This window comes from Ictidomys tridecemlineatus, chromosome 11 (genome assembly GCF_052094955.1).
Source record: "Ictidomys tridecemlineatus isolate mIctTri1 chromosome 11, mIctTri1.hap1, whole genome shotgun sequence".
In the NCBI taxonomy this organism is placed as follows: Eukaryota; Metazoa; Chordata; class Mammalia; order Rodentia; family Sciuridae; genus Ictidomys; species Ictidomys tridecemlineatus.
The window spans coordinates 12,216,125-12,237,152 of record NC_135487.1 but is presented as its reverse complement, the minus strand read 5'-3'; the positions used below and the strand labels follow the sequence as shown (position 1 = coordinate 12,237,152).

The following is a 21,028-nucleotide window of genomic DNA, read 5'->3' as shown; positions in this document are numbered from 1 at the left end:
TGGGGCTGTGCCGTGGTGAGAACAGGCTTCTCAGAGCCCAAAGGAACCAGGGAGGACAGTGTCTGCTGCCGAAAGCAGCCCTGCCACCCACCCGACACCTCCAGGGAGGGGCCCTGTGGCTTTCTTCCTGCCAGGGGAGGTGAGGCAGCCCCGAGCCAGATGGGCAGGTTCTCAGTGGCGCCCGGAGCACCAGCCCGGAAGACTGAGCATCGATGGCCCACCTGCGTGTGACATTTCCATTCTATGAACTCCTGGAGGGTGGAAGGGCCTGAAGTGATCTGGTCTAGTCTGACTTAAAGACAGGGAAACAGGCCAAGAGGGCAGGGACTTGCACACTTTCATGGGTGTCGTTCACGGGCGTCGGGCCTGGGCGGGCCTGCAGCCTGGTCCTGGGCTGACCGAGGCACTGCTCAGACCAGGTCCCAACAACAGCTGATGTGGGCCTTGTTCCATGGCGAGAGTTTAGGGCGCTCAGCCATCACCCCTGTGGGGTGGCACTGTTTTCTTCCCCATCCTAGAGGTGAGGGAACGGAGGCTGCCCTGTCAGAAGTTGAAAGAGCAGGGATTTCCGTCCATGGCTACCTAAGGCCACCATCCACATTTCTTGCTACTCGTCTTTGTCCTTGTCCCAGTCAGACACTATCTTGAAAACCTAGGCACTTGACTTGCCAGGACTGTGGGGCAGATGGCAAGGACTCTGCTGTCGGGGAGGCCGACCTGCTCCAGGAGGGCACACCAGGGCCGGAGGCCACCTGGGGCCCTCGAAGCCCAGTTTGCCAAGCTCTGGCTCAGACAAAGCCTGGCCAGGCTCCTTTCATCCCGGTGGCTCATGGAAGAGAGATGCAGCCTGGGGACCCTGCCAGCCTCCAGCAGCCCTTCCACAGGCCATCTATCCCCTTCTCTGTCAGCGCGGGATGGGACAAGGAGTCTGGCGTGGGAGGTCACACAGACCAGGGTGCAAATGTGAGTTCTGCTGCTGGCTGGCCTGCCTCGGCAAGTGAATTTCTCTCTGAACCTGTTTACTCACCTGTAAAATGGAGACGGCCGCACCCACCGTGAAGAGAGTGGATAACTAGTAATAGTGAGCTGACATGGGGTGGCGGCAGGGGGGACCAAGAGCGTCCGAGCCAGTGGCACGGCAGGGAATTGGGGTCTTCAGTCTGTGTGCTCTGCCTCCTGAAAGTCCCCCGTGGCTCCTGCCCCCACCGGAGCACATGGGAAGAGGACGGGGTGCTGTGGCCATTTCCCTGGAAGCCCCCGCATGTCCCCAGACTCAGGCCAGGTGTCCTGAGATGGCAAGAGGAAAACCTAAGGCGCGGGGCTGCAGGACTGAGCGCAGGAAAGGACAGTTGGGGTTTTGAGGAGGGGGAGGTCACGTGTGGTGGGAGGGTGGTGTGCAAGCACCAGGGCAGGGCTTCTTGGAGGGGGGGCAGTGGAAATCAGGGCTCCTGGGAGGAGGAAGCAGAAGGGGGGGCATGGTGGAGGGAGTTTGGAGAGCCCTGGGCACGTCTTGCCTCTGGGGTTGATGCTGTCCTGGGAAGGTGTCGGGTGGGGGAGCCAGGCAGGGCTGCAGGGCAGGTGCCCCTGGGGAGGGGGAGACAGGAGGGGGCGTGGCAGCAGAGGACAAGACGGTGACCTGCTCTCCATCTGGGACTCAGGGAACCCCTGCTCCTGGAACCCTCAGGGCTTCCCCTTCCCCCTTCTCCAAGGGCCCATTGTCCCCAGGACCTCCTGGGCAGCTGGATGGTGATGCAGACCTGTCCCCCACGTGATGTGGGGGTGGCGTGAGAACCGTCGGCGGGTGCTGGCGCGCATTGGTGCTGTTAGCCCTGTTGGTGCTTTGGGTTAACCCCACCAACTCCTGAGCACCTATGGGTCCCCATTCCTGGGACTCAGAGATGGATGAGGCTCCCACCCCTGCCCCTAACAAGGCTGAGTGGACCCGGGTCACCTGACCCCTGCTCTGAGTGAAACCATCGGGACAGTCTGTGGGTGTCTTTCCCCAGGGAGCTCTTTCTGGCCTTTCTGATGGTGACAGTGACCACGGTCATGGTGACGAGAGCTGTGGCAATAGCAGCAGGTGTTCACACAGCCCTTCCTCTCTGCGGCCCTTCATGCTTGCAGAACCCCTCAGTCTGGTTATCAGAGTTATTCCCATCTGACAGAGGGGTATACTGAGGCTCAGAGAAGGTGTTTTCCCTAAAGTCACAGGACAGGAAAATAGGGCAGGAGTATAAATCCAGGTTTGTCTGATTTCAGAGCCCGAAGTTTTGCCCCACCCTTTTTAAAATTAATTTGTTTATTTTAATTAGGTACATATGAGAGCAGAATGCATTTTGATTCATCCACACAATTGCAGCACAACTTTACATCTCTGTGGTTGTACATGATGTAGCGTCACACCATATGTGCACATATCCCTAGGGTAATGGTGTCCATCTCATCGCACCATCATTCCTGCCCCTGTGCATCCTCCCTACGCTCCCTCCCCTTTGCCTAATCAAAGATCCTCCATTTTTGCCATGCCTCCCCCTTCCCCATTATGGATCAGCATCCACTTATCAGAACATTTGGCCTTACCTAGCTTAGCATGATATTCTCCAGCTCCATCCATTCACCTGCAAATGCCATATATAATTTATTCTCTTTTAATGCTGAGTAATATTCCATTGTGTATATGTACCACAGTTTCTTTATCCATTCATCTATTGAAGGGACACTTTTTAGTTGTACACAGTACCTTTATTTTGTTTATTTATTTTTATATGGTGCTGAGGATTGAACCCAGGGCCTTGCACGTGCTAGGTGAGCGCTCTACCGCTGAGCCACAACCCCAGCCCCTGAAGGCTGCTTTTTTGAAGGACTCATCCCAGAACTTGCAGAAAGCCTGGAGTCCCTGGTCTACCCCCGCACCCCTGCTCTGTCCTGGACCAAAGGTCCCCAGCCATGATCTGGCCCTAGTGTCCCCCAGAGGGGCTGAGTCACCCGTTCTGCACAGCTCAGCAGTCAGGATGTGCAGTCAGGGCTTGTCCTGGAGGGGCTGCCGGGATGGACACGTGCCTGCGCCTGAGACCAGGGGGGCTGTCCTTCAGCCCAGAGCCCATTGCCCAGGGCACCGTGGTGGTGTTAGGGGACATGGCATTCCCGTTCCTCCTCTGAGTCAGATGGTCAGCTCTGGGCCACCCATGGAGCCAAAGTCTTTGACAAATGTCTGTGACACAAAAATATGACCACCTTGGGGTCAGCTGTCTTCCAGAGGAGCCTGTTTGGATCTTGTTAGACAAGAGAGCAGGAGACCCCGTCCTCAGTCCTCGAGAATGAGACCCCCATGTGATGAGACAAACCTGCTTTCACGACCTTCAAACCCCAGCCCACAGTGATCTGCTCAGGTGAGGACATGCCCGTCACGGGGCTGAGCTGGGAGGGGCAAGACCGGGACCCACCGCAGCTCAGGTTCCCTGGAAGTCCTCCCGGAGCTGCCTGGAGACACTGCTGCCTTGGGGTGAAGCCCTGGGCCAAGCGTGGCCTCCAGACAGCTGCTGCTGAGACTCTGATGTGCCTCCTTCCTGTTCAGCCATCAGGGTCCCCTTCTCATGGCTCCTTCAAGGCCTGGTCCAAACGCCCCTTCCCTGGCAGCTTCTGCTCCACAGAGCCCCCCATCTCCCATGAGACTCAACTGTGCACCCCACACCCTCCCTCCACCCCTGTCTCCAACTAGAAAACCCACCTGCTCCTCTCCCGCTCCTGCTCTGAACCCTGGACTCCAGCCCCTCCTTCTGACACCTTCCGTGTCTGCATCTCTGCACCCACTCTGCCTGCTCTCCCCTGGCCTTGTGGGGCTTTGGTCCCTCATGTCATAGACGGGCAAACTGAAGTCCAGACTGGAGCTGGCAGGGCAGGTGCCAGTGCTTTTGAGATTGCCTGGTGTCTTTTTCTTTGCACACAGCGTTTTGTTGTCTTTTGACTCTTTTTTATTCTACCAGATCGCCATCCCTGCCTTTTCCCTCCAGCAATGACTCGAAGTGTCACTGAGCGGGCTCCGCCACCCGCGCCTTCTGTAAGTGGGGTCTGGCAGCTTGGGGGGTGTCGGTGATGCGGTGAGGCTTGCCTGCCCATACAAGGGGCTCCGAGCGTGACCTCGGCTCTGGAGGGGACCCCCAGCTGGCTTCCTGCTCCTTCAGTCCTTCGCCGGCCTGATACGGGGACACAGGCAGAAACTGGGCCTGTGTCTCACGGTTCTTCCCTGAAGGGACAGAGCCAGCTCTGGTCAGGGGATGGACAGGAGGAATCCCAAGGCCCTGACAGAGGTGATGTGATAGAGGTGATGTGACAGAGCCAGGGAGAAGAGGAGAAGCAGGGAGGCTTCCAGGGCTGAGTCCCACGACCAACGGGACTGGACAGGACGTGGGCAAATGGGGTGGTGGGGCTGGCCAGGGAGGGACACTCTAGGCAGGGTAGCCAGGTGGAGGTGTGAGGCCAGCTGTGGCTTGGTTGGTGGGGACTGAGATATGACAGGGAACCCCAGATTCACCCCAGGCAGAGAGCACAGCCACGGAGCAGAGGCATGTGGCCTGAGACCCTGGGGACCACGGGGAGGCTGTCCTGCACCCAGCCCCCTCCTTCCCAAAAGAGGTGTGAGGCTGGACGAGCTGGGTGGCTGCGGAGCCTCCCCCGCCCCCCCTTCCTTCTGCACCAGGACATCTCCACCCAGAGCACCTGCCAACCCAGCTGTCCACCTCCTGAAGCCTGCGCCTCCTGCCCACTCACCCCTGCCCTCCTGGGCCTCCTCTTCCCTCCTTCCTTCCCCCACCTCTCCCAGGTCAGCCCCCTCACCCTGACCTTGGAAAGCCTCACTCCGAGCCCCTTGGTCCCCAGAGAGGCCTGGGCAGGGCAGGGAGAGCTGCGGTCCATGCCACAGCAGGCGACACATCCCGCCTGCCCTCCTCTGGTCAGGGCAGCCCCTCTCCCTGCCCTTCCACTGTGACACTGGGCTCCACCACCTTGCCCAGCTGGTCCCAGGTCCTGAGCTGTGGTGTCATCTCTGGAGGGGTGGCCCCAGGTGTAGTCTGACATGAGTCTAGGCATCTGAGCCAAGGCAGGCTGGGGGTGGGGACAGCACAGCCATGAGCCAGGGGCCCGAGGTCTTTGCCTCCTGGCAATTTTCTGGCCTGCCCCAGGGTGGCCTTGGTCCTCTCCAGAGCCTGGGGTCTCTTTGTGTTAGGCAGGAATTCCCCTCATCTGGAGACTCTGGACCCAAAGTCCACAGTCAAGGGCAGCTGAGGTTCAGGAGACAGGAAGCAGTTCACTGTGTTCATGTGCCCAAGAAACAGGTGGAACTGGGGGGAGCAAGGCCCCCCAAATGTGACAAAGCCATGTAGAAACAGCTCCTCTTGCACAAGCCCTTCTGACCCTGCAGCAAGCCAAGCCCTCTCTCTGCCCCAGGGCCTTTGCTTGTGCAGTTCCCTCTGCCTGGAAAGCCCTTTCCTCTGACTTCTAGAGCTTCTCCAGGCCTCAGATATCAGCTCGCATGCCATGGTCAAGGGCCTCCCAGAGCTTCTGTCTGTGTTGTCCTCCTCGTTCTCTCTCCCACTGTCCTCTTTTTACACAAGATGTTGTTGTGCTTCAGAGTTACTGTATTTATCTACTTCTGGCTGATGGTGGGCTGCCCCCTGCACTGCAGGCACAGCTCAGCCTCAGCCCCCCATGATGGGTGCAAACACCTCACTCAAAACTGACAAATAAAGGTTGTATTATTTATGGTCCATGGCAAGATGTTTTGAATACGTGTGCATCTGGAAGGCGTAAATCAAGTACCTGATGCACGCTCTGCCTCTCAGACCTCTACCTCTCAGACCTCTGTGTGTAGTGAGGACACTTGAAATCCACTTTCTGAGCAATGTTCAGGTGCACGACGCATGAACTACGGTCACCGTGTCGTGTGAGAGGTCTCTTGACCTTATTCCTCCTGCGGAGCTGATGTTTGTCCAGCTGCCCTGCCCACTGCCCCTGGGGGCCACGTTCTCTGCTCTGCTCTATGAGTTCCTTTTTGGTTAGTTTCCATGTGTAAATGACACAATGCGGCATTTGTCTCTGTGCCTGGCTTCATTCACCCAGCATAGTGCCTGCCTGGGTCATCCGTGTCGTCTGGAGTGACGGATCTTTTCTTGTCTCCAACCTGCCTGTGTGTACAGGAACCACGTTTTACTTTCCCGTTGACGGACACCGGGGTCGACCCACACCTCGGCTGCTGTGAACAAGGTCTTCCGTGAACGTGGATGGCAGGTGTCTCTTTGGAGGGCGGATTTCATCTCCTTTGTGTGCGTGTCGAGAAGCGGGATTGCTGGATCACACGGTAGTTCTACTTTTAGTTTTTTGAGCAGTAATTGTCTTGGGTCAGATGCCAGGTACCTGAGATCCCAGGGCAGAGACTCCATCCTGTCCTGCCTGCTCCCCTTCACTGGAGTGGGGGCCTCGGGGTGTTTCTTTTTATCTTTCTCCTCCTCCTCTTCTTGTTTCCCCCCCTCATTCTCTTCTCCTCCTTCTTCTCCTTGTAGTGCTGAGAATTGAACCCAGGAGTGCTCTGCCACTGAGCTACCCACCCAGCTCTTTTGTGCGTGTGTGTGTGTGTGTGCGCGCGCGCGCGTGTGTGTGCGGTGCTAGGGATTGAACCCAGGGCCTGTGCATGTGAGGGAAGCACTCCGCCAACTGAGTTACACCCCCAGCCCACCCAGCCCTTTTTATTTATTTACTGTTGTTACAGGGCCTCGTTAGCTTGCCCGGGCTGGCCTTGAACTTGTGGTCCTCCTGCCTCAGCCTCTCCAGTGGCTGGGGTGACTGGCGTGCGTCCCTGCACCCTGCTCCCAGGGGTATTTCTACCAATAGCCTCACAATTAGCATCCTCTTTGGCCTTTCAGGGTGAGCACCTGAGGGACACTGAGGCCGCCCTCTACCCTTCTGCCCCAGCCCATCCCTGAGACCTGTGCCTGTCCCTGCCGGCGCACCGTGGGCTGGCCAGCCTGCCTGTCGAAAGAGGCCAAGCCGAGGCGGGCGGCCTGGACAGCAGCTCCGCGGGACTCCGGCCCTTCCCAATTCCCGCGCCTGATACGGAAGAGCCGCCCAAGATCCAGCTGAGGACACGGTCTTGCCCCTCCCCGAAATGGGCCAAGATGCCGGGGCGGAACCTCAGGCTGCCTGGAGGCCGGTACAGAAGCCCCTGCTGAACCGCTCTCGTTCTCCAGATGGGAAGCCGAGGCCCCGCGGGGGTCACGAGCAGCTCTGTGAGGGGGCAGAGCTGCTGACGCCCCAGGTCTTTCCACAGACCCTTTCCCTTCTGGGTGGCCTTGCCACCCCGGCCAACTTGGCCCCAGCACAGACTGCTGTGTGAGGTCTGTCTTCACCAGGGCCACGGAGCCAGGTCCTACCCCTGTCGGCCCCTCAGCCGACCGTGGCCTTGTCCTCCACCCTGGGGAGGGTTAGGGCCCCTGAAGTTTTCGGGTGGGCAGAGGCCTTGGAAGTCCCCCACGGTCCTGCCTGGCGGAAATGGCTCTGCCTGCCGAGGGTGGCACTGCCCGTCCTGGGCTGCTCGGGGACTCGGCTCCCAGCCTGCGGAATTTGGGGGAACCAAGGCTGTTCCCACTGCAGGGAGTGGCGCCTGGGCAGGGCCAGGTGAGCTGGTGCTGAGCTCAGCTCGGGCTGACTCAGGCGGCGCCTCTCCCAGGGCCTGGTGCAGTGGTCCCGCTGCAGGAGCCTGGCTTCCCCCGGGCTGCCACGAGGCAGCCCTGGTGGCTCGCTCCCCGGACACGTGCGGGCTGAGGACCGCGCCTGCCCAGCTGGCTGCCCCGCCTGTGTTCTGGGCTGGGGGAGCCGCCCTGAGCCCCAGGCGGCGCCTGCCACCAGCGCCTGCCACCAGCGCCTGCTGACTGGGGTTCTGTCCTTCGTGGGGGCTGGCTTCTCCTGCCAGACTCGAATGGGGGGAGGACACCAGTTTGAGGGGGGCTGCCTGTCCTGGGTGTCGATGAGATTCGCTAGGGACAATGAGGCAAATGACCCCATAGAACACATAGGTTCAGCCTGCAGTGACTGGTCCCAATGGAAGGGAGAGGGCACTGGGCTCCCAGGAAGAGAGGGTGCGGGCGCCCAACTCCCCGGTGATATCTGCCCCAGACTGAGCTCCTGAGGGCAGGGACGGAAATACCCGACATGCCAGAGCGCACACCCAGGGTCCTCAGGAGGGGGCCGGGCTGTGGCGAGCCCCCCTGAGCTAAGCCATCCCCGAAGACAGAAGCAGAGTGGTGGGGTGCAGGGGACACTCAGGGGCTCGGGCCTGGACAGTCAGGCCTAAAGTGGGGTTCCCACCTCCGATGCCTGGCTGTCCCATATGGACTTGGCTCAGGTCTCTGAATCAAGTCTCTTGCCGGCCACCGCCTGAGACTCCAGATCACTGACTATAAAACAGGCTTCCTGATCTCACCATGTGAAGATTCGGCAGGTTTACCAAGAGCTTTGTGAACTGAAAAGCGCTATTTAAAAGTAAGGTGTTTTTATTATCTGCCGCAGGTGGGAAGTCACCCCCAATCCTTCACCCCCAACTTCACCCTGCGGAGGCCTGAGGGCCCCGCTAAGCTGCAAGCCAGTGGGAGCAGAGGGCCAGGTCTGCAGCCCCGGCCAGGGCTGGAGGTGGCCTGCCCCTTCCCCCTGTGGAACAAGCCTGTGGCTGAAGCTCCCCGCATTCCTTGGATGCCTCAGTTGGGAGAAATCAGGAGCAGCCCAGCAGCCTCTCTCTGGATTTTGTGGGAAACACAGTGATGAAGAGCCTGGGGTCTGGGTCACATGGGCCTGGAGTGCATCCTGGCTTGAGCCCCTGCTAGCTCTGTTGAGGAGCGTGGGTGTCCGCAGCAAAAGTGGCCCAGAGAAGGGTCAGAGCCCCAGCAATGGAAGGGGGTGGCCTGCGGAGGGGAGGCCTGGCGGGGAGAGCCCAAGTGGGGAAGGGATGTCAGGGGGTGTCTCTGTGGGTGGGGGAGCTTCGGTCAATTTGGTAAATACGTTGAGGATAAAGGGGGATCAGAATTCATATCAGGGACACGGAAGTTACACGTAAGGGAGGGGAGAAAACGAAAGCAAATGATGTTGCTGGGCGCGGTAGCCTGTCATCCCAGTGGCCAGGGAGGCTGAGACAGGAGGATCGCAAGTTCAAGGCCAGCCTTAGCAACTCAGTAGTTAAATGCCCCGAGGTTCAATCCTTGGTACCAAAAAAAGAAAAGAAAAGGAATGATGTGGATTGGAATTTGAGATACCAGGATGAGTGAGTTCATGGTTTGCAACATAAGAGAGAGCGATAGATAGATACAGATGGAAATGTGCGTATGGAGTGGTACTTGCCTAGAACCTAGCACCTCCTCCCCTGTGTTTTAAGTATCTCTAGATGACTTCCAGCAGCTAAAACAACACAAATGCGACGCAAGTCGTTATAACACTGTGTTGTGCAAAAGAGAGCGACCAGAAAAAGAATCCATGCATGCTCAGTACGGGTGCGGGGGTTTCTCCCCCAAACATTTTCCATCTGAGGCGGTTGACCCTGAGGACGTGGAACCTGCGGAGACAGAGGGCCCACGTGAGCATGTACTTCCCGTCCTGAGCCTGCCCCTGTCTCTTGAGAGGCTCTGGCAGCAGCCCCCACCCCCAGCCGTTGGCTTCGAGGTCCCATCCTCCAGGGACCAGCAGGGATCAGGGAAGAGATGAGTGAGCCCGCAAGACCTCTTAGCGCCAGCAAGTCAGGAAACGGTAAAAGAATCATGGTGATGTGTCAAAATGCCACGGGGCCGCCTGAAGGGGCAACCGCTGACCAAACCCGGGGACAATTTGTGCATTCTCATAACAGGGACCACCGTGGATTGTAACCCGTCGGATAAGAGACCACAGGTCCCCGCTCCAGAGGTAAGTGAGTGAATGAATGGAGATTTTGACGAGGCCCGGGACATTCACACAGGCTCTAAGTGTTTCTTCACAAAATATTTAATTACAAAGGGAGAAAGAATAACTTCTCAGTGGAGAAACCTAATAGCCACCGTCCTAACGAATGAGCACATTTAAAAATTCAACATCACCACTGAAGTCACAAACGCGAAACGCCCAGTAGCGCCACCAGACAAGGTCCTGCCACCAACACTGATCCAGACTCTGGCCACGAGGAAACGGCAGCCAAACCCAAATTCTGCCAAATAACTGGTCTGGAATCTTCCAAAGCACCACAGCCGTGGAAGGGAGCACTGAGCTACCGGCCCAGACTTGAAAATGGCCTGACAACCTCACACCTCAGGACATTGCAGGGGGCCCCTCAATACAGGGACACTTTGGGGACAGTTGGCAAGGCCGGTGTGGGGTCTACGGAGTGGAAACGATCAACTACTAAACTCTCAACCCGAACTCTGACTTGGTGGTTTAGCTGTGAAATGAAATGTCCTTGTTTGTAGAAAATGAATAAATTAGGGGGCGATGGGGCCCTAGGTCCGTAACTTTTCAATGGTTCCGGGGGGTGGGGGGAATTCCGGCATAAATCTTATCAGGTCTGCAATTTCTTCAGAACTTAAAATCGTTCTTACTATAAAGACATAAAATGGGCATCAAGGAAAGCGTTCCCCAAGTGAGAGCATCAGGCACAGCTCTCAGGTAAGGCTGATGTCACCTGGTGACTCGCCAGCTCCCTGCAGCTGCTGGCTTTGCCTTCTGTTTCTGCTGACCTCTGCCGTTCCCCTGGATGTTCGGAAGGAACCTCCTCCAAGAAGTCCTCCTGGATGGGTCATGTATGTCACCGACTCTGGTCACCCCCATCTTCTTCCCGGTTCTGGCCTGTGGCTTTGTTTTCATTCACGATCGCTTGTAGCACCGGAAGCGAAGGAGAGGGTTGGGTTAATGACACTGTGTCCCCTTCCCCTAATCTCCCAGTGTCCTCTGATCTGGGTGTGCACCACCTTCTTCAGAGCAGTGCCTCCTCTGAAGCCACGGCTCAGGGGAAGTCCACCCCAGAGTCACAGTGACTCTGGCTGGCCACGTCCACTGCCCTGCCTCTTAACCTGGCTTGGTAAAGCGGCCTCGTCTTCCCCTGCAGGCCCAGGGAACAGGGTGTCCCAGTGTCAGCTGAGACCAAAGTCTTGGCGATGAGAGCTGTGGACTCCAGGCAGAGGCTGGGGCTGGTGCCGAGGGTTCCCTGCTGGCCGAGCCAGGCACTCCCTCCCTCAGCCCGTTTGAGCTGGTGCAGCGCCTTGGGGGGCCACAGCTGCGCATGCTCTCATGGATGGGCAAACAGAGGCGCAGAGAGGGCCGGACCCTCCCGAGCCTGGTCGAGCTGCCCGCCCCGAGCCAGAGCCTCACCCCCAGGGGTTTATTCTCCAGGAACCGCGAGCTCCATGTCATTCTCGATTACGGGGGCAGGGGGTTGAAGCTTCTAGAATTTGGGGGAGGGGGCTCTTAAAGAACACAAAGAGACTTTCTTTGAGTGAGCCCATTGCCAGGGCCCCACCCAGGGTCAGTCTCCCTACAGAGGGGGGCAGCAACTGGACCTGGGTCCCTCAGCTCAGAGGACGGTTGGACCCACTGCTGGGTGAGCCTCCCTCTCCCAAGCTCCTCTCCCGTCAGTCAGAGCCTCTTCCTGCACCTTGAAACACTGTGGAGGGGACCCGGCAGGGCTGCGAGGGCTTGGCCTGGCTTTGGGGTGGGACGGGGTTAGAAAGCCCAGGTGGGGGCTGGGCTCCAGAATGGCCCAGGGGTGGGGGGGTTGTCAGGAGGGCAGGTTCCTGGGCACCCAGACACAGATCCTGTAGGTCTGGGGCACGGTCTCCAGGTGAGGCAGATGCTGTCATCCCTTTGGGACCTTTGGCTTTGGGGACACTTGTCTTGCCCCAGGCTCTGTGTCTGGCTCTCTTCCAGGCCGGGCCGGCAGAGCGTCCGAGCTGTGTTAACAGGCTGCGCTCGCCATGCAATTAGCAGCCCCGAGAACAATGCCCTGGTTTTGATCATGACCTCGGAGCAGCCTGGCCATGGCTGCCCGCTTCACTACCCTGCAAGCTCGGGCGTGGGAGCCGGCAGAGCGCCTGCCCCTCCTCTGGCTTCCCAGACACCTGCCAGCTGGCGGGCCGGGAGCAGGGGAGACGCCTAGGGTTGTCTGGTGCAATCCGGGAAGACTTGCTGGGGGAGGTGGCTGCTGGAGAGACCCACCAAGGGACTGGGACCTGGTCAGGTGCTGGGGTAGACTGGCATTCAGGACAGACACCACCCCTGCCCTCATGGGACTGGAACCTGGTAGAGACCAATAGGGAGGGAAACCGCTACAGCCAGAGTGATGACGGCCAAGAGGGACCCCAACTCTTGTCATGCCTCCCATCCCCCTGCTGGATGACGTCACCATTTACCCTAAAGGGAACTTAGAGGGTCTCAGGTACAGCCGCCCAGCCGGAGGCTGGAGGCCCGAACTCACCAATCGGAGTTCACCATCCCCCGGCCACAGCGATTGGCTCACGGTGGGCATGTGACCGAGGCAGGACCAATCAGAGGAGAGTGGGATCCGAGCTGGGAGCGCTGGGATGGAGATGCCCCTCTTTCCTGCCTGGAGGTAATGGGGTGACTCGTCACCCAGGAGCCACTGTAGGGTCGGGACAGGCAGCCTTAAGTGGGGCCAGCTCTGCCCAGCCCGCCCGGAGGTTGGAGGAAGTGTGGCCTCCTGGAGGTTTTGGAACAGTTGAGTCCCACCTTGCCTGTTTGAATCCAGTTTCGGTTCCCTGTGACAGTGGCAATGCCCCCCCTGTGGAATCTCTGCCGCCAGGCCAGGGGCCACCTCCAGGCTCCTGGTCCTTTGTCCTCTGAGTCCCTCCTCCAGGTGTTTCGTCCCTGCCCTTCTGCGGTGGGACTCAAATGAGGTGCCCGCTCCTGGCTCCTGGCCCTGCCCTGGGAAAGCCTTTCTCACGGGGCCACCTCTCGCATCTCACCCACCATGGCCAAAGCCACCAACCAGAGCCTTGAGTCACCTTCAGAGGCCTCCGCACTGAGCTATGAGGGACACACCTTCTCAAATTCCCCTCTCCGCCTCTGGCTGGGGGCGGCACAAGGAAAGCACAGACGGGGCGGTCTCCTGGTCAGTCGTGACCCGGGTGCCCCAGGTGTTGGAGGTCACACAGGGGCTCTTCCCACAGGCTCTCCTGCCTCTGTTGAGGGCAGCAGCAACAGCAGATGCCCGCTGTGGGCCAGAGGCTGTGCCCTTTCAGGGAAGTCCTGCTCTTGGTCCTCAAGGCCACCTCAAGTTAGCAGTGTGACTCTGGAGCTCAGCACAAGGACTTTGGAGCCAGAGTCCTGGGTGGGAATCCCATCTCTGCCACATACTGGCTGTGTGATGTTGGGCAAGGTACTTAACCTCTCAGTGCTTCTCAGCTCTGCTGCCCTGTATTGAGACACTGAATGAAGAGCTAGGATCCATAAAACCTTAGAACAACACGTGCGAGCGTAGAGTAGGCATCACAGCGTGTGATGACCGTTCCCAGTTTCCAGATGGGAAAATGGACACCCAGAGAGGATGAATAAGTGGCCCAGAGCGCAAAGCCCAGGAAGCCAGGTGCGTTGGATTCCAGAATCAATGACGCATTTTATTGCCACCTGAATGGCTTTCTGTAACTGGACCAGCCAGGGCCCCGGTTCAACGGGAGCCTGACCCTCTAGGGAGGCCTGGGACTGTCTACAGCAATGAGGCGGCCACTGACCTCCAGGACTGCTCCCGTGGACGCGCAACCACCCGAATGGAGGTGCGCTGTGAGTGTAAGATACGAGAGAGAGAGAGAGGGAGAGAGAGAGAGAGAGAGAGAGAGAGAGAGGGAGAGAGGGGGAGGTCTCCAACACTCTTACATCCTCGACGTGCTGAATTGGTAACATTTTGGGTGTGGGTTAAACCACATATTATTAAAGTAAATTATGCCTGTTTATTCTGACTTTTTACGTGGCTCTAGGACACGTGTGGCTGTGCCCTATTCTAGGGGACAGGCCCATCTAGGCCACTATTCATCTAACGCAGGAGGAAAATGAGGCCGGGGAGCAACTGGCTTTAAAGGGTTTTGCTGGCCCAGCTGCTCCCCAGTCCCGCTCCCGCGCCCCCTGGGAGCGCCACCCCTCGTGGGCAGTGATGAACAGGGTGATCGAGTCGGGTTCCCTGAGCCCTCACCTCTGGGTGCCATTCCTCCCCCAGTGAGGAAGAGAGCCACTTTCTTGAGCATCAGCGGGACAGTGTCCACGGCACCGTGCTCCCAGCTCCAGAAGGAAAAGCGTTTCCCAGGGCGGACTTGCTGCGCCCGGCTGAGACCAGAGCTTTAGGGACACGCTCCTCCATTACGCGCAATTTTCTACTCTTTTCTACCCCATTCGAGGTCATTTTTTAAAACGCGGCTGTGGCCCACTAACTGGACTTCGCACCCCTGGGGACCTGCGGCTTGGAGCGCTGGTCCAGGGCGGGAGCTGGTGCAGGAGGCAGGCTCCCGTGGCTCGTTCTGAGAGCGCACGGTCCGGGCTCGCAGGGGTGAGTCAGAGGACAGGTGGCCCCAGGTGCGCAGGAAAGGGCAGCCGCCATTGGGAGGCTAGGGTGCCACTGTCACCTCTGGCCTGGGATTGTCACCTCTAGGGAATGGCAGGGGGATGCTCTCCACCCACCAGGACCTCAGTGTCACCACAGAGAGGCCGGGAGGCTGAGCGCGCTCTGCCCACGTGGCTCCTTTCATGTGTAAGAGCCTCTTGTCGGAGGGGTGACTTGGCCCCGGGTACTGGGGACAATGTCTTCCTTGGACTCTCTCTGTCGCTCTGTCGGGAGAGAAGGGAACTCGAGGGAGAATCCACGCAGAAGGTGGGGTTAAGAGGTGGACGGAGACCAGGGAAGGTCTTTCTGGACACCTGGAAATAGCCCCTGGACACATTGCCTGGGCATGGTCTCTGGCCTGGGGTCCCCCAACCCACCGCAGCGACGCTTGAGTGCAGATCCGCTCCCCACACTCGGGCTGAGCCGGCTCCGAGCGCCCCTCTCGGTCTCTGAACCTCAAGAGACGTTTCCTCACCAGCAACGCTGTGGGGGAGGGAAGCACAAAGTGCCAAAGAAACAGCTTCCCACGCCGCAGCTGGCACACAGTAGGACCCAGCCAGATCCGCCTGTTTCCCTTCCCCGGCCCCTCTCCGCTCCTCCACACCCACCACCCGAGAACCGGCTCCTGGGGAAAGATCTGCTCTGTCGGGCAGCGAGTCTCCCGTCGCTGGCGGTATTCAAGGAAAGGCTAGCAAACCAGGTTCTGAGCCTGGTTCAGGCACCGAGTAGGTGCTTTATGGATGGTGAATGAATGCACGATGCAGATTCCTGCACGGGGAAAGAGGTGGGTGTAGCAGAGTCCCGACATCTGGTTACACCACAGGTTCACCTGGGAAATTAAAGCAGTGTATCTGTCGGCTTGGACCTCGCCCCTGGGTTCTGACTGCCCTGGAGAGCCACCGGGCCCTGGGAGTCCCCAAACTCCCAGGTGGACCCTGCACCCTCGAGGTGGAAAAGAACTAGAGCGCTGGGTTTTTTCCTAACTCCAAGATAAGATCTTGTTTCCGAACAATGTAGCAGCCACAGTGAACAACAATGTATTGTTTTCTGGAAAAGGCTGGGGTATCACGCAGGGAGTAATGAGCTTGACTGGCCCATTCCGCGCGGTGAACCTGCATCAGAACGCGGCGTCGCGTACCATCCGTACATGTGATTTTTATTAGTCAATTGGGAACATGTTTTTCAAAAAATCTTGTAAAGTCATTTACATTTTAGTATGAAGTTAGGTCAAAGTTACCGCACCCAGCAGGTGGTACATAGAGTAAGGGGGTTCACAAATGGCTTAAAAATATGACCTCAGAAGTCAGAGCCCACTGAGGGTTCTCCTGGCGGGGCAGAGAGGGCCCGGGTGAGCCAGCTGGGCCGTGAGGGCAGTGGCCATGTGCGTGCGCTGAGTGGGGCGAGTTCCGCAGGAAGCCCTGTGCAGGGTCTTCTGGGCCTGCGGATTCAAACAGGAGCCTGCGTCCAATGGAGGAGGCAGAGCCCGGACTCAGGAGCCGCTCAATGAGCGTCAGATGGGGAGGCCAGCCCTGGCCTGCTGGGGGCCTCCAGTCTCGGTGGCCACCTCTGCTCCCAAGTCAACGTTTTCCAGTTCACAAAGTGTCTTTGTACCGCCGTCCTCACTAAGTGACTGGCCTAATGAGGAGGCCAGGGTCCTGCTCGTAGGGAAGCACCTTGGCCATTTGGAGAATGGAGAACCTTTCTCCCCAGCGTTTCCAGAGCTGATGGAGGAGGCCCAGCTGCAGAGTGGACGGGAACCTGGAGGCTGGGCCCCTGCTCCCTGCCAACCCTCTGGGCTCCTTAGGGAGTCGGCAGCTCCGTGGAGCCCTGAGCATGCCCAGTTCTGATTGTCTTTGGGCTGTTTGTCGCCTCTTTAAAACGAGGACACCCTCATGGCTGCACTCTGTCTTATTTCCCCTGGGTCCCCTGAAGGTTTGCTGACTGACTGTTGGACCGACCTAGTGAACAGATGAGCGGAAGAAGGGGGTGCAGAGGAGGTCCCGGAGGGGGCGCTCGCTGCTTGCTTTTCCTGGAAGCCGTGAACCTCCTGCCCACCTTCTCAGAGTCCCCAAGAGGACTGCCACCCCCGTGCAGGTGTGCTGCTCATCGGCCTAGTAAAAATGTGCCCAGAGACCAGGTGATGCCCGAGACCCTCAGGGCAGGGTCAGGACTCCGCCAGCCAGGATGCACAGCTCAGTGGGAGGCGCGAGGGGCCGGGGACAGGGGGCAGGACAGCCCCTTCCTTGGAGGTCCCCTGCCTCTCCTCTTCCTTCTGCCAAAAATCACACCTGGAGCCGAGCGAGCCCGGGGGAAATGCACCCCAATAAAACCGCGATGGTCTTGGGAGTGGGGGTGGAGGTGACATGCCACACTGTCCCTGTTCTTTCCCAGGTCCCCAGACCTGGCCTTGACAATGAAGCAAGCCTTAGCTCCTTGGGATTCACTGGAAGTCCCTCCAGGTGGGGTCTGCAGCTGCCTTCTTTCCGATTGGTGAGTGCTTCTGAGGGCTGCGGCTGCGGGCGGCTGCCTGTTCCCCTCCTGGCTGCCAGCATGGAGTCCATGCCAGGAATATGTCCCAAACAACCAGAGGTTACTCAATAAATGTCACTGACTGCTGCCCCCAGGGGGGCCGAGCACATTCCTAGTTGCTGAGATCAGGGACCGGAAGAGGGCAAAAGTCACCTCCTCCCTCCACCCTTGTAGATCCCTCTTCACCACCGAAAATGAGTTTGGACTTGTGTCTCCACTGGGCCCCAAGATCGTTTTCTACTTTATCCACCCATTCTTTCCTTAACTAACATCTGACCGTGCTCACCGTTGCCCTCTTCCTCTTGCCTGGCCTCCTCCCTGTTTTCCACTTTCTTCTTTTGTCTCCTCAAGAGTGTTCCCCTCCCAGAAATATTTCATGCTTCCTCCTCTGCACCATGTCTGGTGCGAGGCTCAGGCTCAGAGGCCAAGAGCTCAAGCACAAGGCTCTGGCTTGAAGGGACAGGTCCGCTGGCTGGGAAGAAAGATGGTTAACAGAATCTAGGGGAAATGCCTTGAGGGATGGAGCCAGAGGGCAGGCGGGCTGAGTGGACAACAGCGACTGCCCAGGGACTCAGGGGGAGTGGACTGGGCAGAGGGGCGGAAGGAAGGTCTGGGGGCCATCGTGTGCAATAGCTACAGTCCAGCTGGTGGGCCCGTGGCCGGGCTGCTGACCCCTGCAGAGTGGTCACCCTGCTGCCCTTCCTGCCGACCAGCTGGGGGTGTGGGCAGGGGCGCTCCCGCCAGCCAACAGGGTGAGAGGCTGCACAGCTGGGAAACCGCGGCCAGATCTGGGGGTTACTGCGGCCCTCGATTACCCCGGCTCTGTTTTATCTCTCGGTCTTGCCTGGCTTTGTGCAGGGAGTTAATCGACTCTCTGAATCTTGCCTTTGGACCGAGACACAGCAGCAGGCCCCTCTCCCGTCTCCACCTCCTCCTCCTGGCCACCAGGTCAAGGGCGAGGAGCCAGCTCATGGCCCACTGGACGTGAGGGACAAGAGGGCCATCCGGGAGACGGCCACAAGCCTCCACAACAAGGCGGCTGCCGAGGACTCCGGGCGGCCGGGTGATGGGGTCCGGGGGTGCCTGGCCCCACCTCCTGTCTCCAGATGGTCACGGGCTTGGCAGTCTCTCATCTTCAGCCTCAACTCGGGAGGATCTGGGGTTATTGAGGCCACCCAGGAGCCTGTCCCATCCCCAGAAGGTCTTTGAGGATCCAAGGTGGCAGGAGGCCAAGTCAGAGCTCTGGGACCCCACACAGCCTGGGGCGGCCCCCTCCGAGGTCACAGTCTAGAGCGGAGCTGTCCCTGGTGGCCGGGGAGCTGTCTGGGCCTGTGGCAGGGGCTGGCCAGGGGGCGCACTCCGTGGGCCGTGCAGAAGGAGGCACGTGTTCAGACGTGAGGGGGAACCTTGGGATGGCGATGCAGAGCACCAAACCCTACAGGCCCGGAGCCCCGTGACCGCGCCGGTGCCCACAGACCCGCAGCCAGCAGCGTGGCCTTGCCAGGGACTGGCCAAGCCATCTTCCTGCAAAAAGAGCCACAGCTGGATGCCTTAAGACCCAGAGGAGTCTTGTCCTGCAGAGCGGGGACCAGAGGCCTGGCAGAGGGGTGGATGGGAGTGTCCCCGCAGGGCTCCAGGGCACGTCCCGGGGCCTCTCCCTGCATCAGGGGGTGCTGCTCTTTGGCATCCTGAGCTTGCAGATGCCCCTGCCCTTCGTTGTCACGTGGCTTCTTCACCCTGTGTCTCCTTGTCGTCTGCCTCAAAGGCACCTGGGTCCACGTTTTCCCGTCTAGGGGTCCCCAGTCCTAGTCTTCTCTCTGCCCTGGTTTTAACCTGGTCCCCTCTGCAAAGCCTTGATTTCCAAATAAGATTGCTCAGAGGTTGGGGACCAGGACTCCAACGGGCCTTTCTTGGAGGTGACACAGTCCACCCTGCAGCACTAGCCCTGCTCAAAGGCCTCCATGGGTTTGGCTCCGCATGGTCCGTGGTGGACGTGGTGGACGTGGTGGACCTGGTGGACATGGTGGATGTGTGGACGTGGTGGACGTGTGAACGTGGTGGACGTGTGGACCTGGTGGACGTGGTGGACCTGGTAGACGTGGTGGACGTGTGAACGTGGTGGACGTGTGGACGTGGTGGACGTGGTGGACGTGTGGACATGGTGGACGTGGTGGATGTGGTGGACGTGTGGACGTGGTGGGCCTGGTGGACGTGGTGGACGTGTGGACGTGTGGACGTGGTGGACGTGTGGACGTTTGGATGTGGTGGACCTGGTGGACGTGGTGGTTCTGTGCCCAGCTCCCTCCTAGAGCAGGTGAACTTGCCTGGAGCAGCCTCCTGTCCCCACAGAGCCCTCTGGCGGGAGGCAGCTTGGACTCCCAGCACTGGTGACTGCCAGGCCTTGGCCATGCCTCGGGGGACCCAAGGTCCCTAAGGTGACCCTGGGAGGGTATGGACCCTGAGGGCCTCCCAGCTGGGTGGGAGCCCAGCCACCACCTCATGGCCAAGCTGTGTTGCTGTGGACCCCGCCAGCCCTCCTTGTCCCCACTAGCGCTCTCGGAGCAGTCGCTGCCTGGGAATGGTGGCTGATCCTGTCCCTTTGTCCGAGAGGATGACCCTGAGTGGCTGTGTCGTGTGTCCTTTGCTTCCGGCTCTTCCTCTGAAGCCCGGGTCCATGGCCACGGCCAGCTCTTGGCTTTGCTCTGACCCGGGGTGGTGCATTTCACAGACACCGGACGGCACTCAGCCCTCAGCAGGCGGGGACGAGGCACCTCCAGTGTCCCTGCGTTCCGGGCTGTTGGTGGGAAGCCCTGAGACAGCGGGAGGCATGGAGCCCTTGCAGGTGGCCCCTGGTGACGGGCAGGGCTGCGCATGTCCTGGCCTCCGTTGGCCCTCGGCGGGACAGGCTGGGTCCTGGCGCACACCTGGGGCTGTGCCCGGGCTCAGTCCAGGACGGTGTCGTCATTCTTTCCGAATGAGCATTAATTACCTCCAAGGAGAGCTGCCAGCGCAGGATCTGGGCTCCTCCCTCCCATTGCTTTTCATTTTTCTTTTTACGAGGGATGAGGGATGCGCTCAGCCGACAGGTGAGGAGAGCAGCTGCCCTTTTAAGGTCAAGGCGGCTCCCTTCCCTGACTCACGCCCGCTCCTGGCGCTAGGCGCGCACCTCGCCTGCTCGAACCGCCCCGCCCGCCCCGCCCCCTCCCCTAGGGCTTGGAGGCTGACTCAGGCTGAGGTCACCTTTGGCTGGGTTCTCAGGCGAGCACCTTCTTGCCTGGCCTGCTGGGTTCCCACTGGCACCCTAGCTCCACCTGCGCTGGCGCATGGGCTGGGACCCCGGGCGGGTGGTCAGTGGGCGGCGGGGCCCCAAGCCCACCTGTCACCCTGCCTTAACCAACCCCTGTGGGCTGAAGGCCGACTCTGGGCCGGGCTCGCGAGGGGGCATCAGTGTTCAAAGATGAGATGACCCTGCCCAACCGGGCCAGGGCGCGTAGATGCACAGAGGTGTCCAAACCCTGGACTTTGTCCCGACCTGTGTGGTGTACCCAGGAGGGAGCACCCGCTGCCTGGGGTCAGGATGGGGTGATGCCCTGGAAACATGTCAATCAGAGGGAACGGCATGTGCAAAGGCCCAGACACAGGCTCAGGGGAGCAGGGGTGGGAGGAGGCGGTGGGAACAGGGCTGGGTGGCAGAGGCTGCAAGCTACCCCAGGGCTGGACCAGGTCTTGGGTCTACATAAGTGTCTGAAGAGGAGAGTGACAGGTCGGGGCTCAGGTTTTAGGTAGGGGACAGAGAGGAGAGATTGGTTCGACAAGCTCTGGGCTCCTGGGCAGAGGGGAGATTCCTTACTCTGCTCCCAAGCCCTTTTCCTGTTTCTGGGCTCTCCACAAGGGTCT

The 21,028-nt window shown here is 59.4% G+C and overlaps 1 long non-coding RNA gene across 1 annotated transcript; it reads left to right on the top strand.

Annotated features, from left to right (window-relative positions):
• Window positions 1-1,647: 1,647 nt before the first annotated feature.
• On the top strand, window positions 1,648-9,010 carry LOC144367912 (uncharacterized). The gene is made up of 3 exons (XR_013427531.1): window positions 1,648-3,389; window positions 3,984-6,352; window positions 6,915-9,010. It is a non-coding gene; the product is annotated as an uncharacterized LOC144367912 (long non-coding RNA).
• The last annotated feature ends 12,018 nt before the right edge of the window (window positions 9,011-21,028 follow it).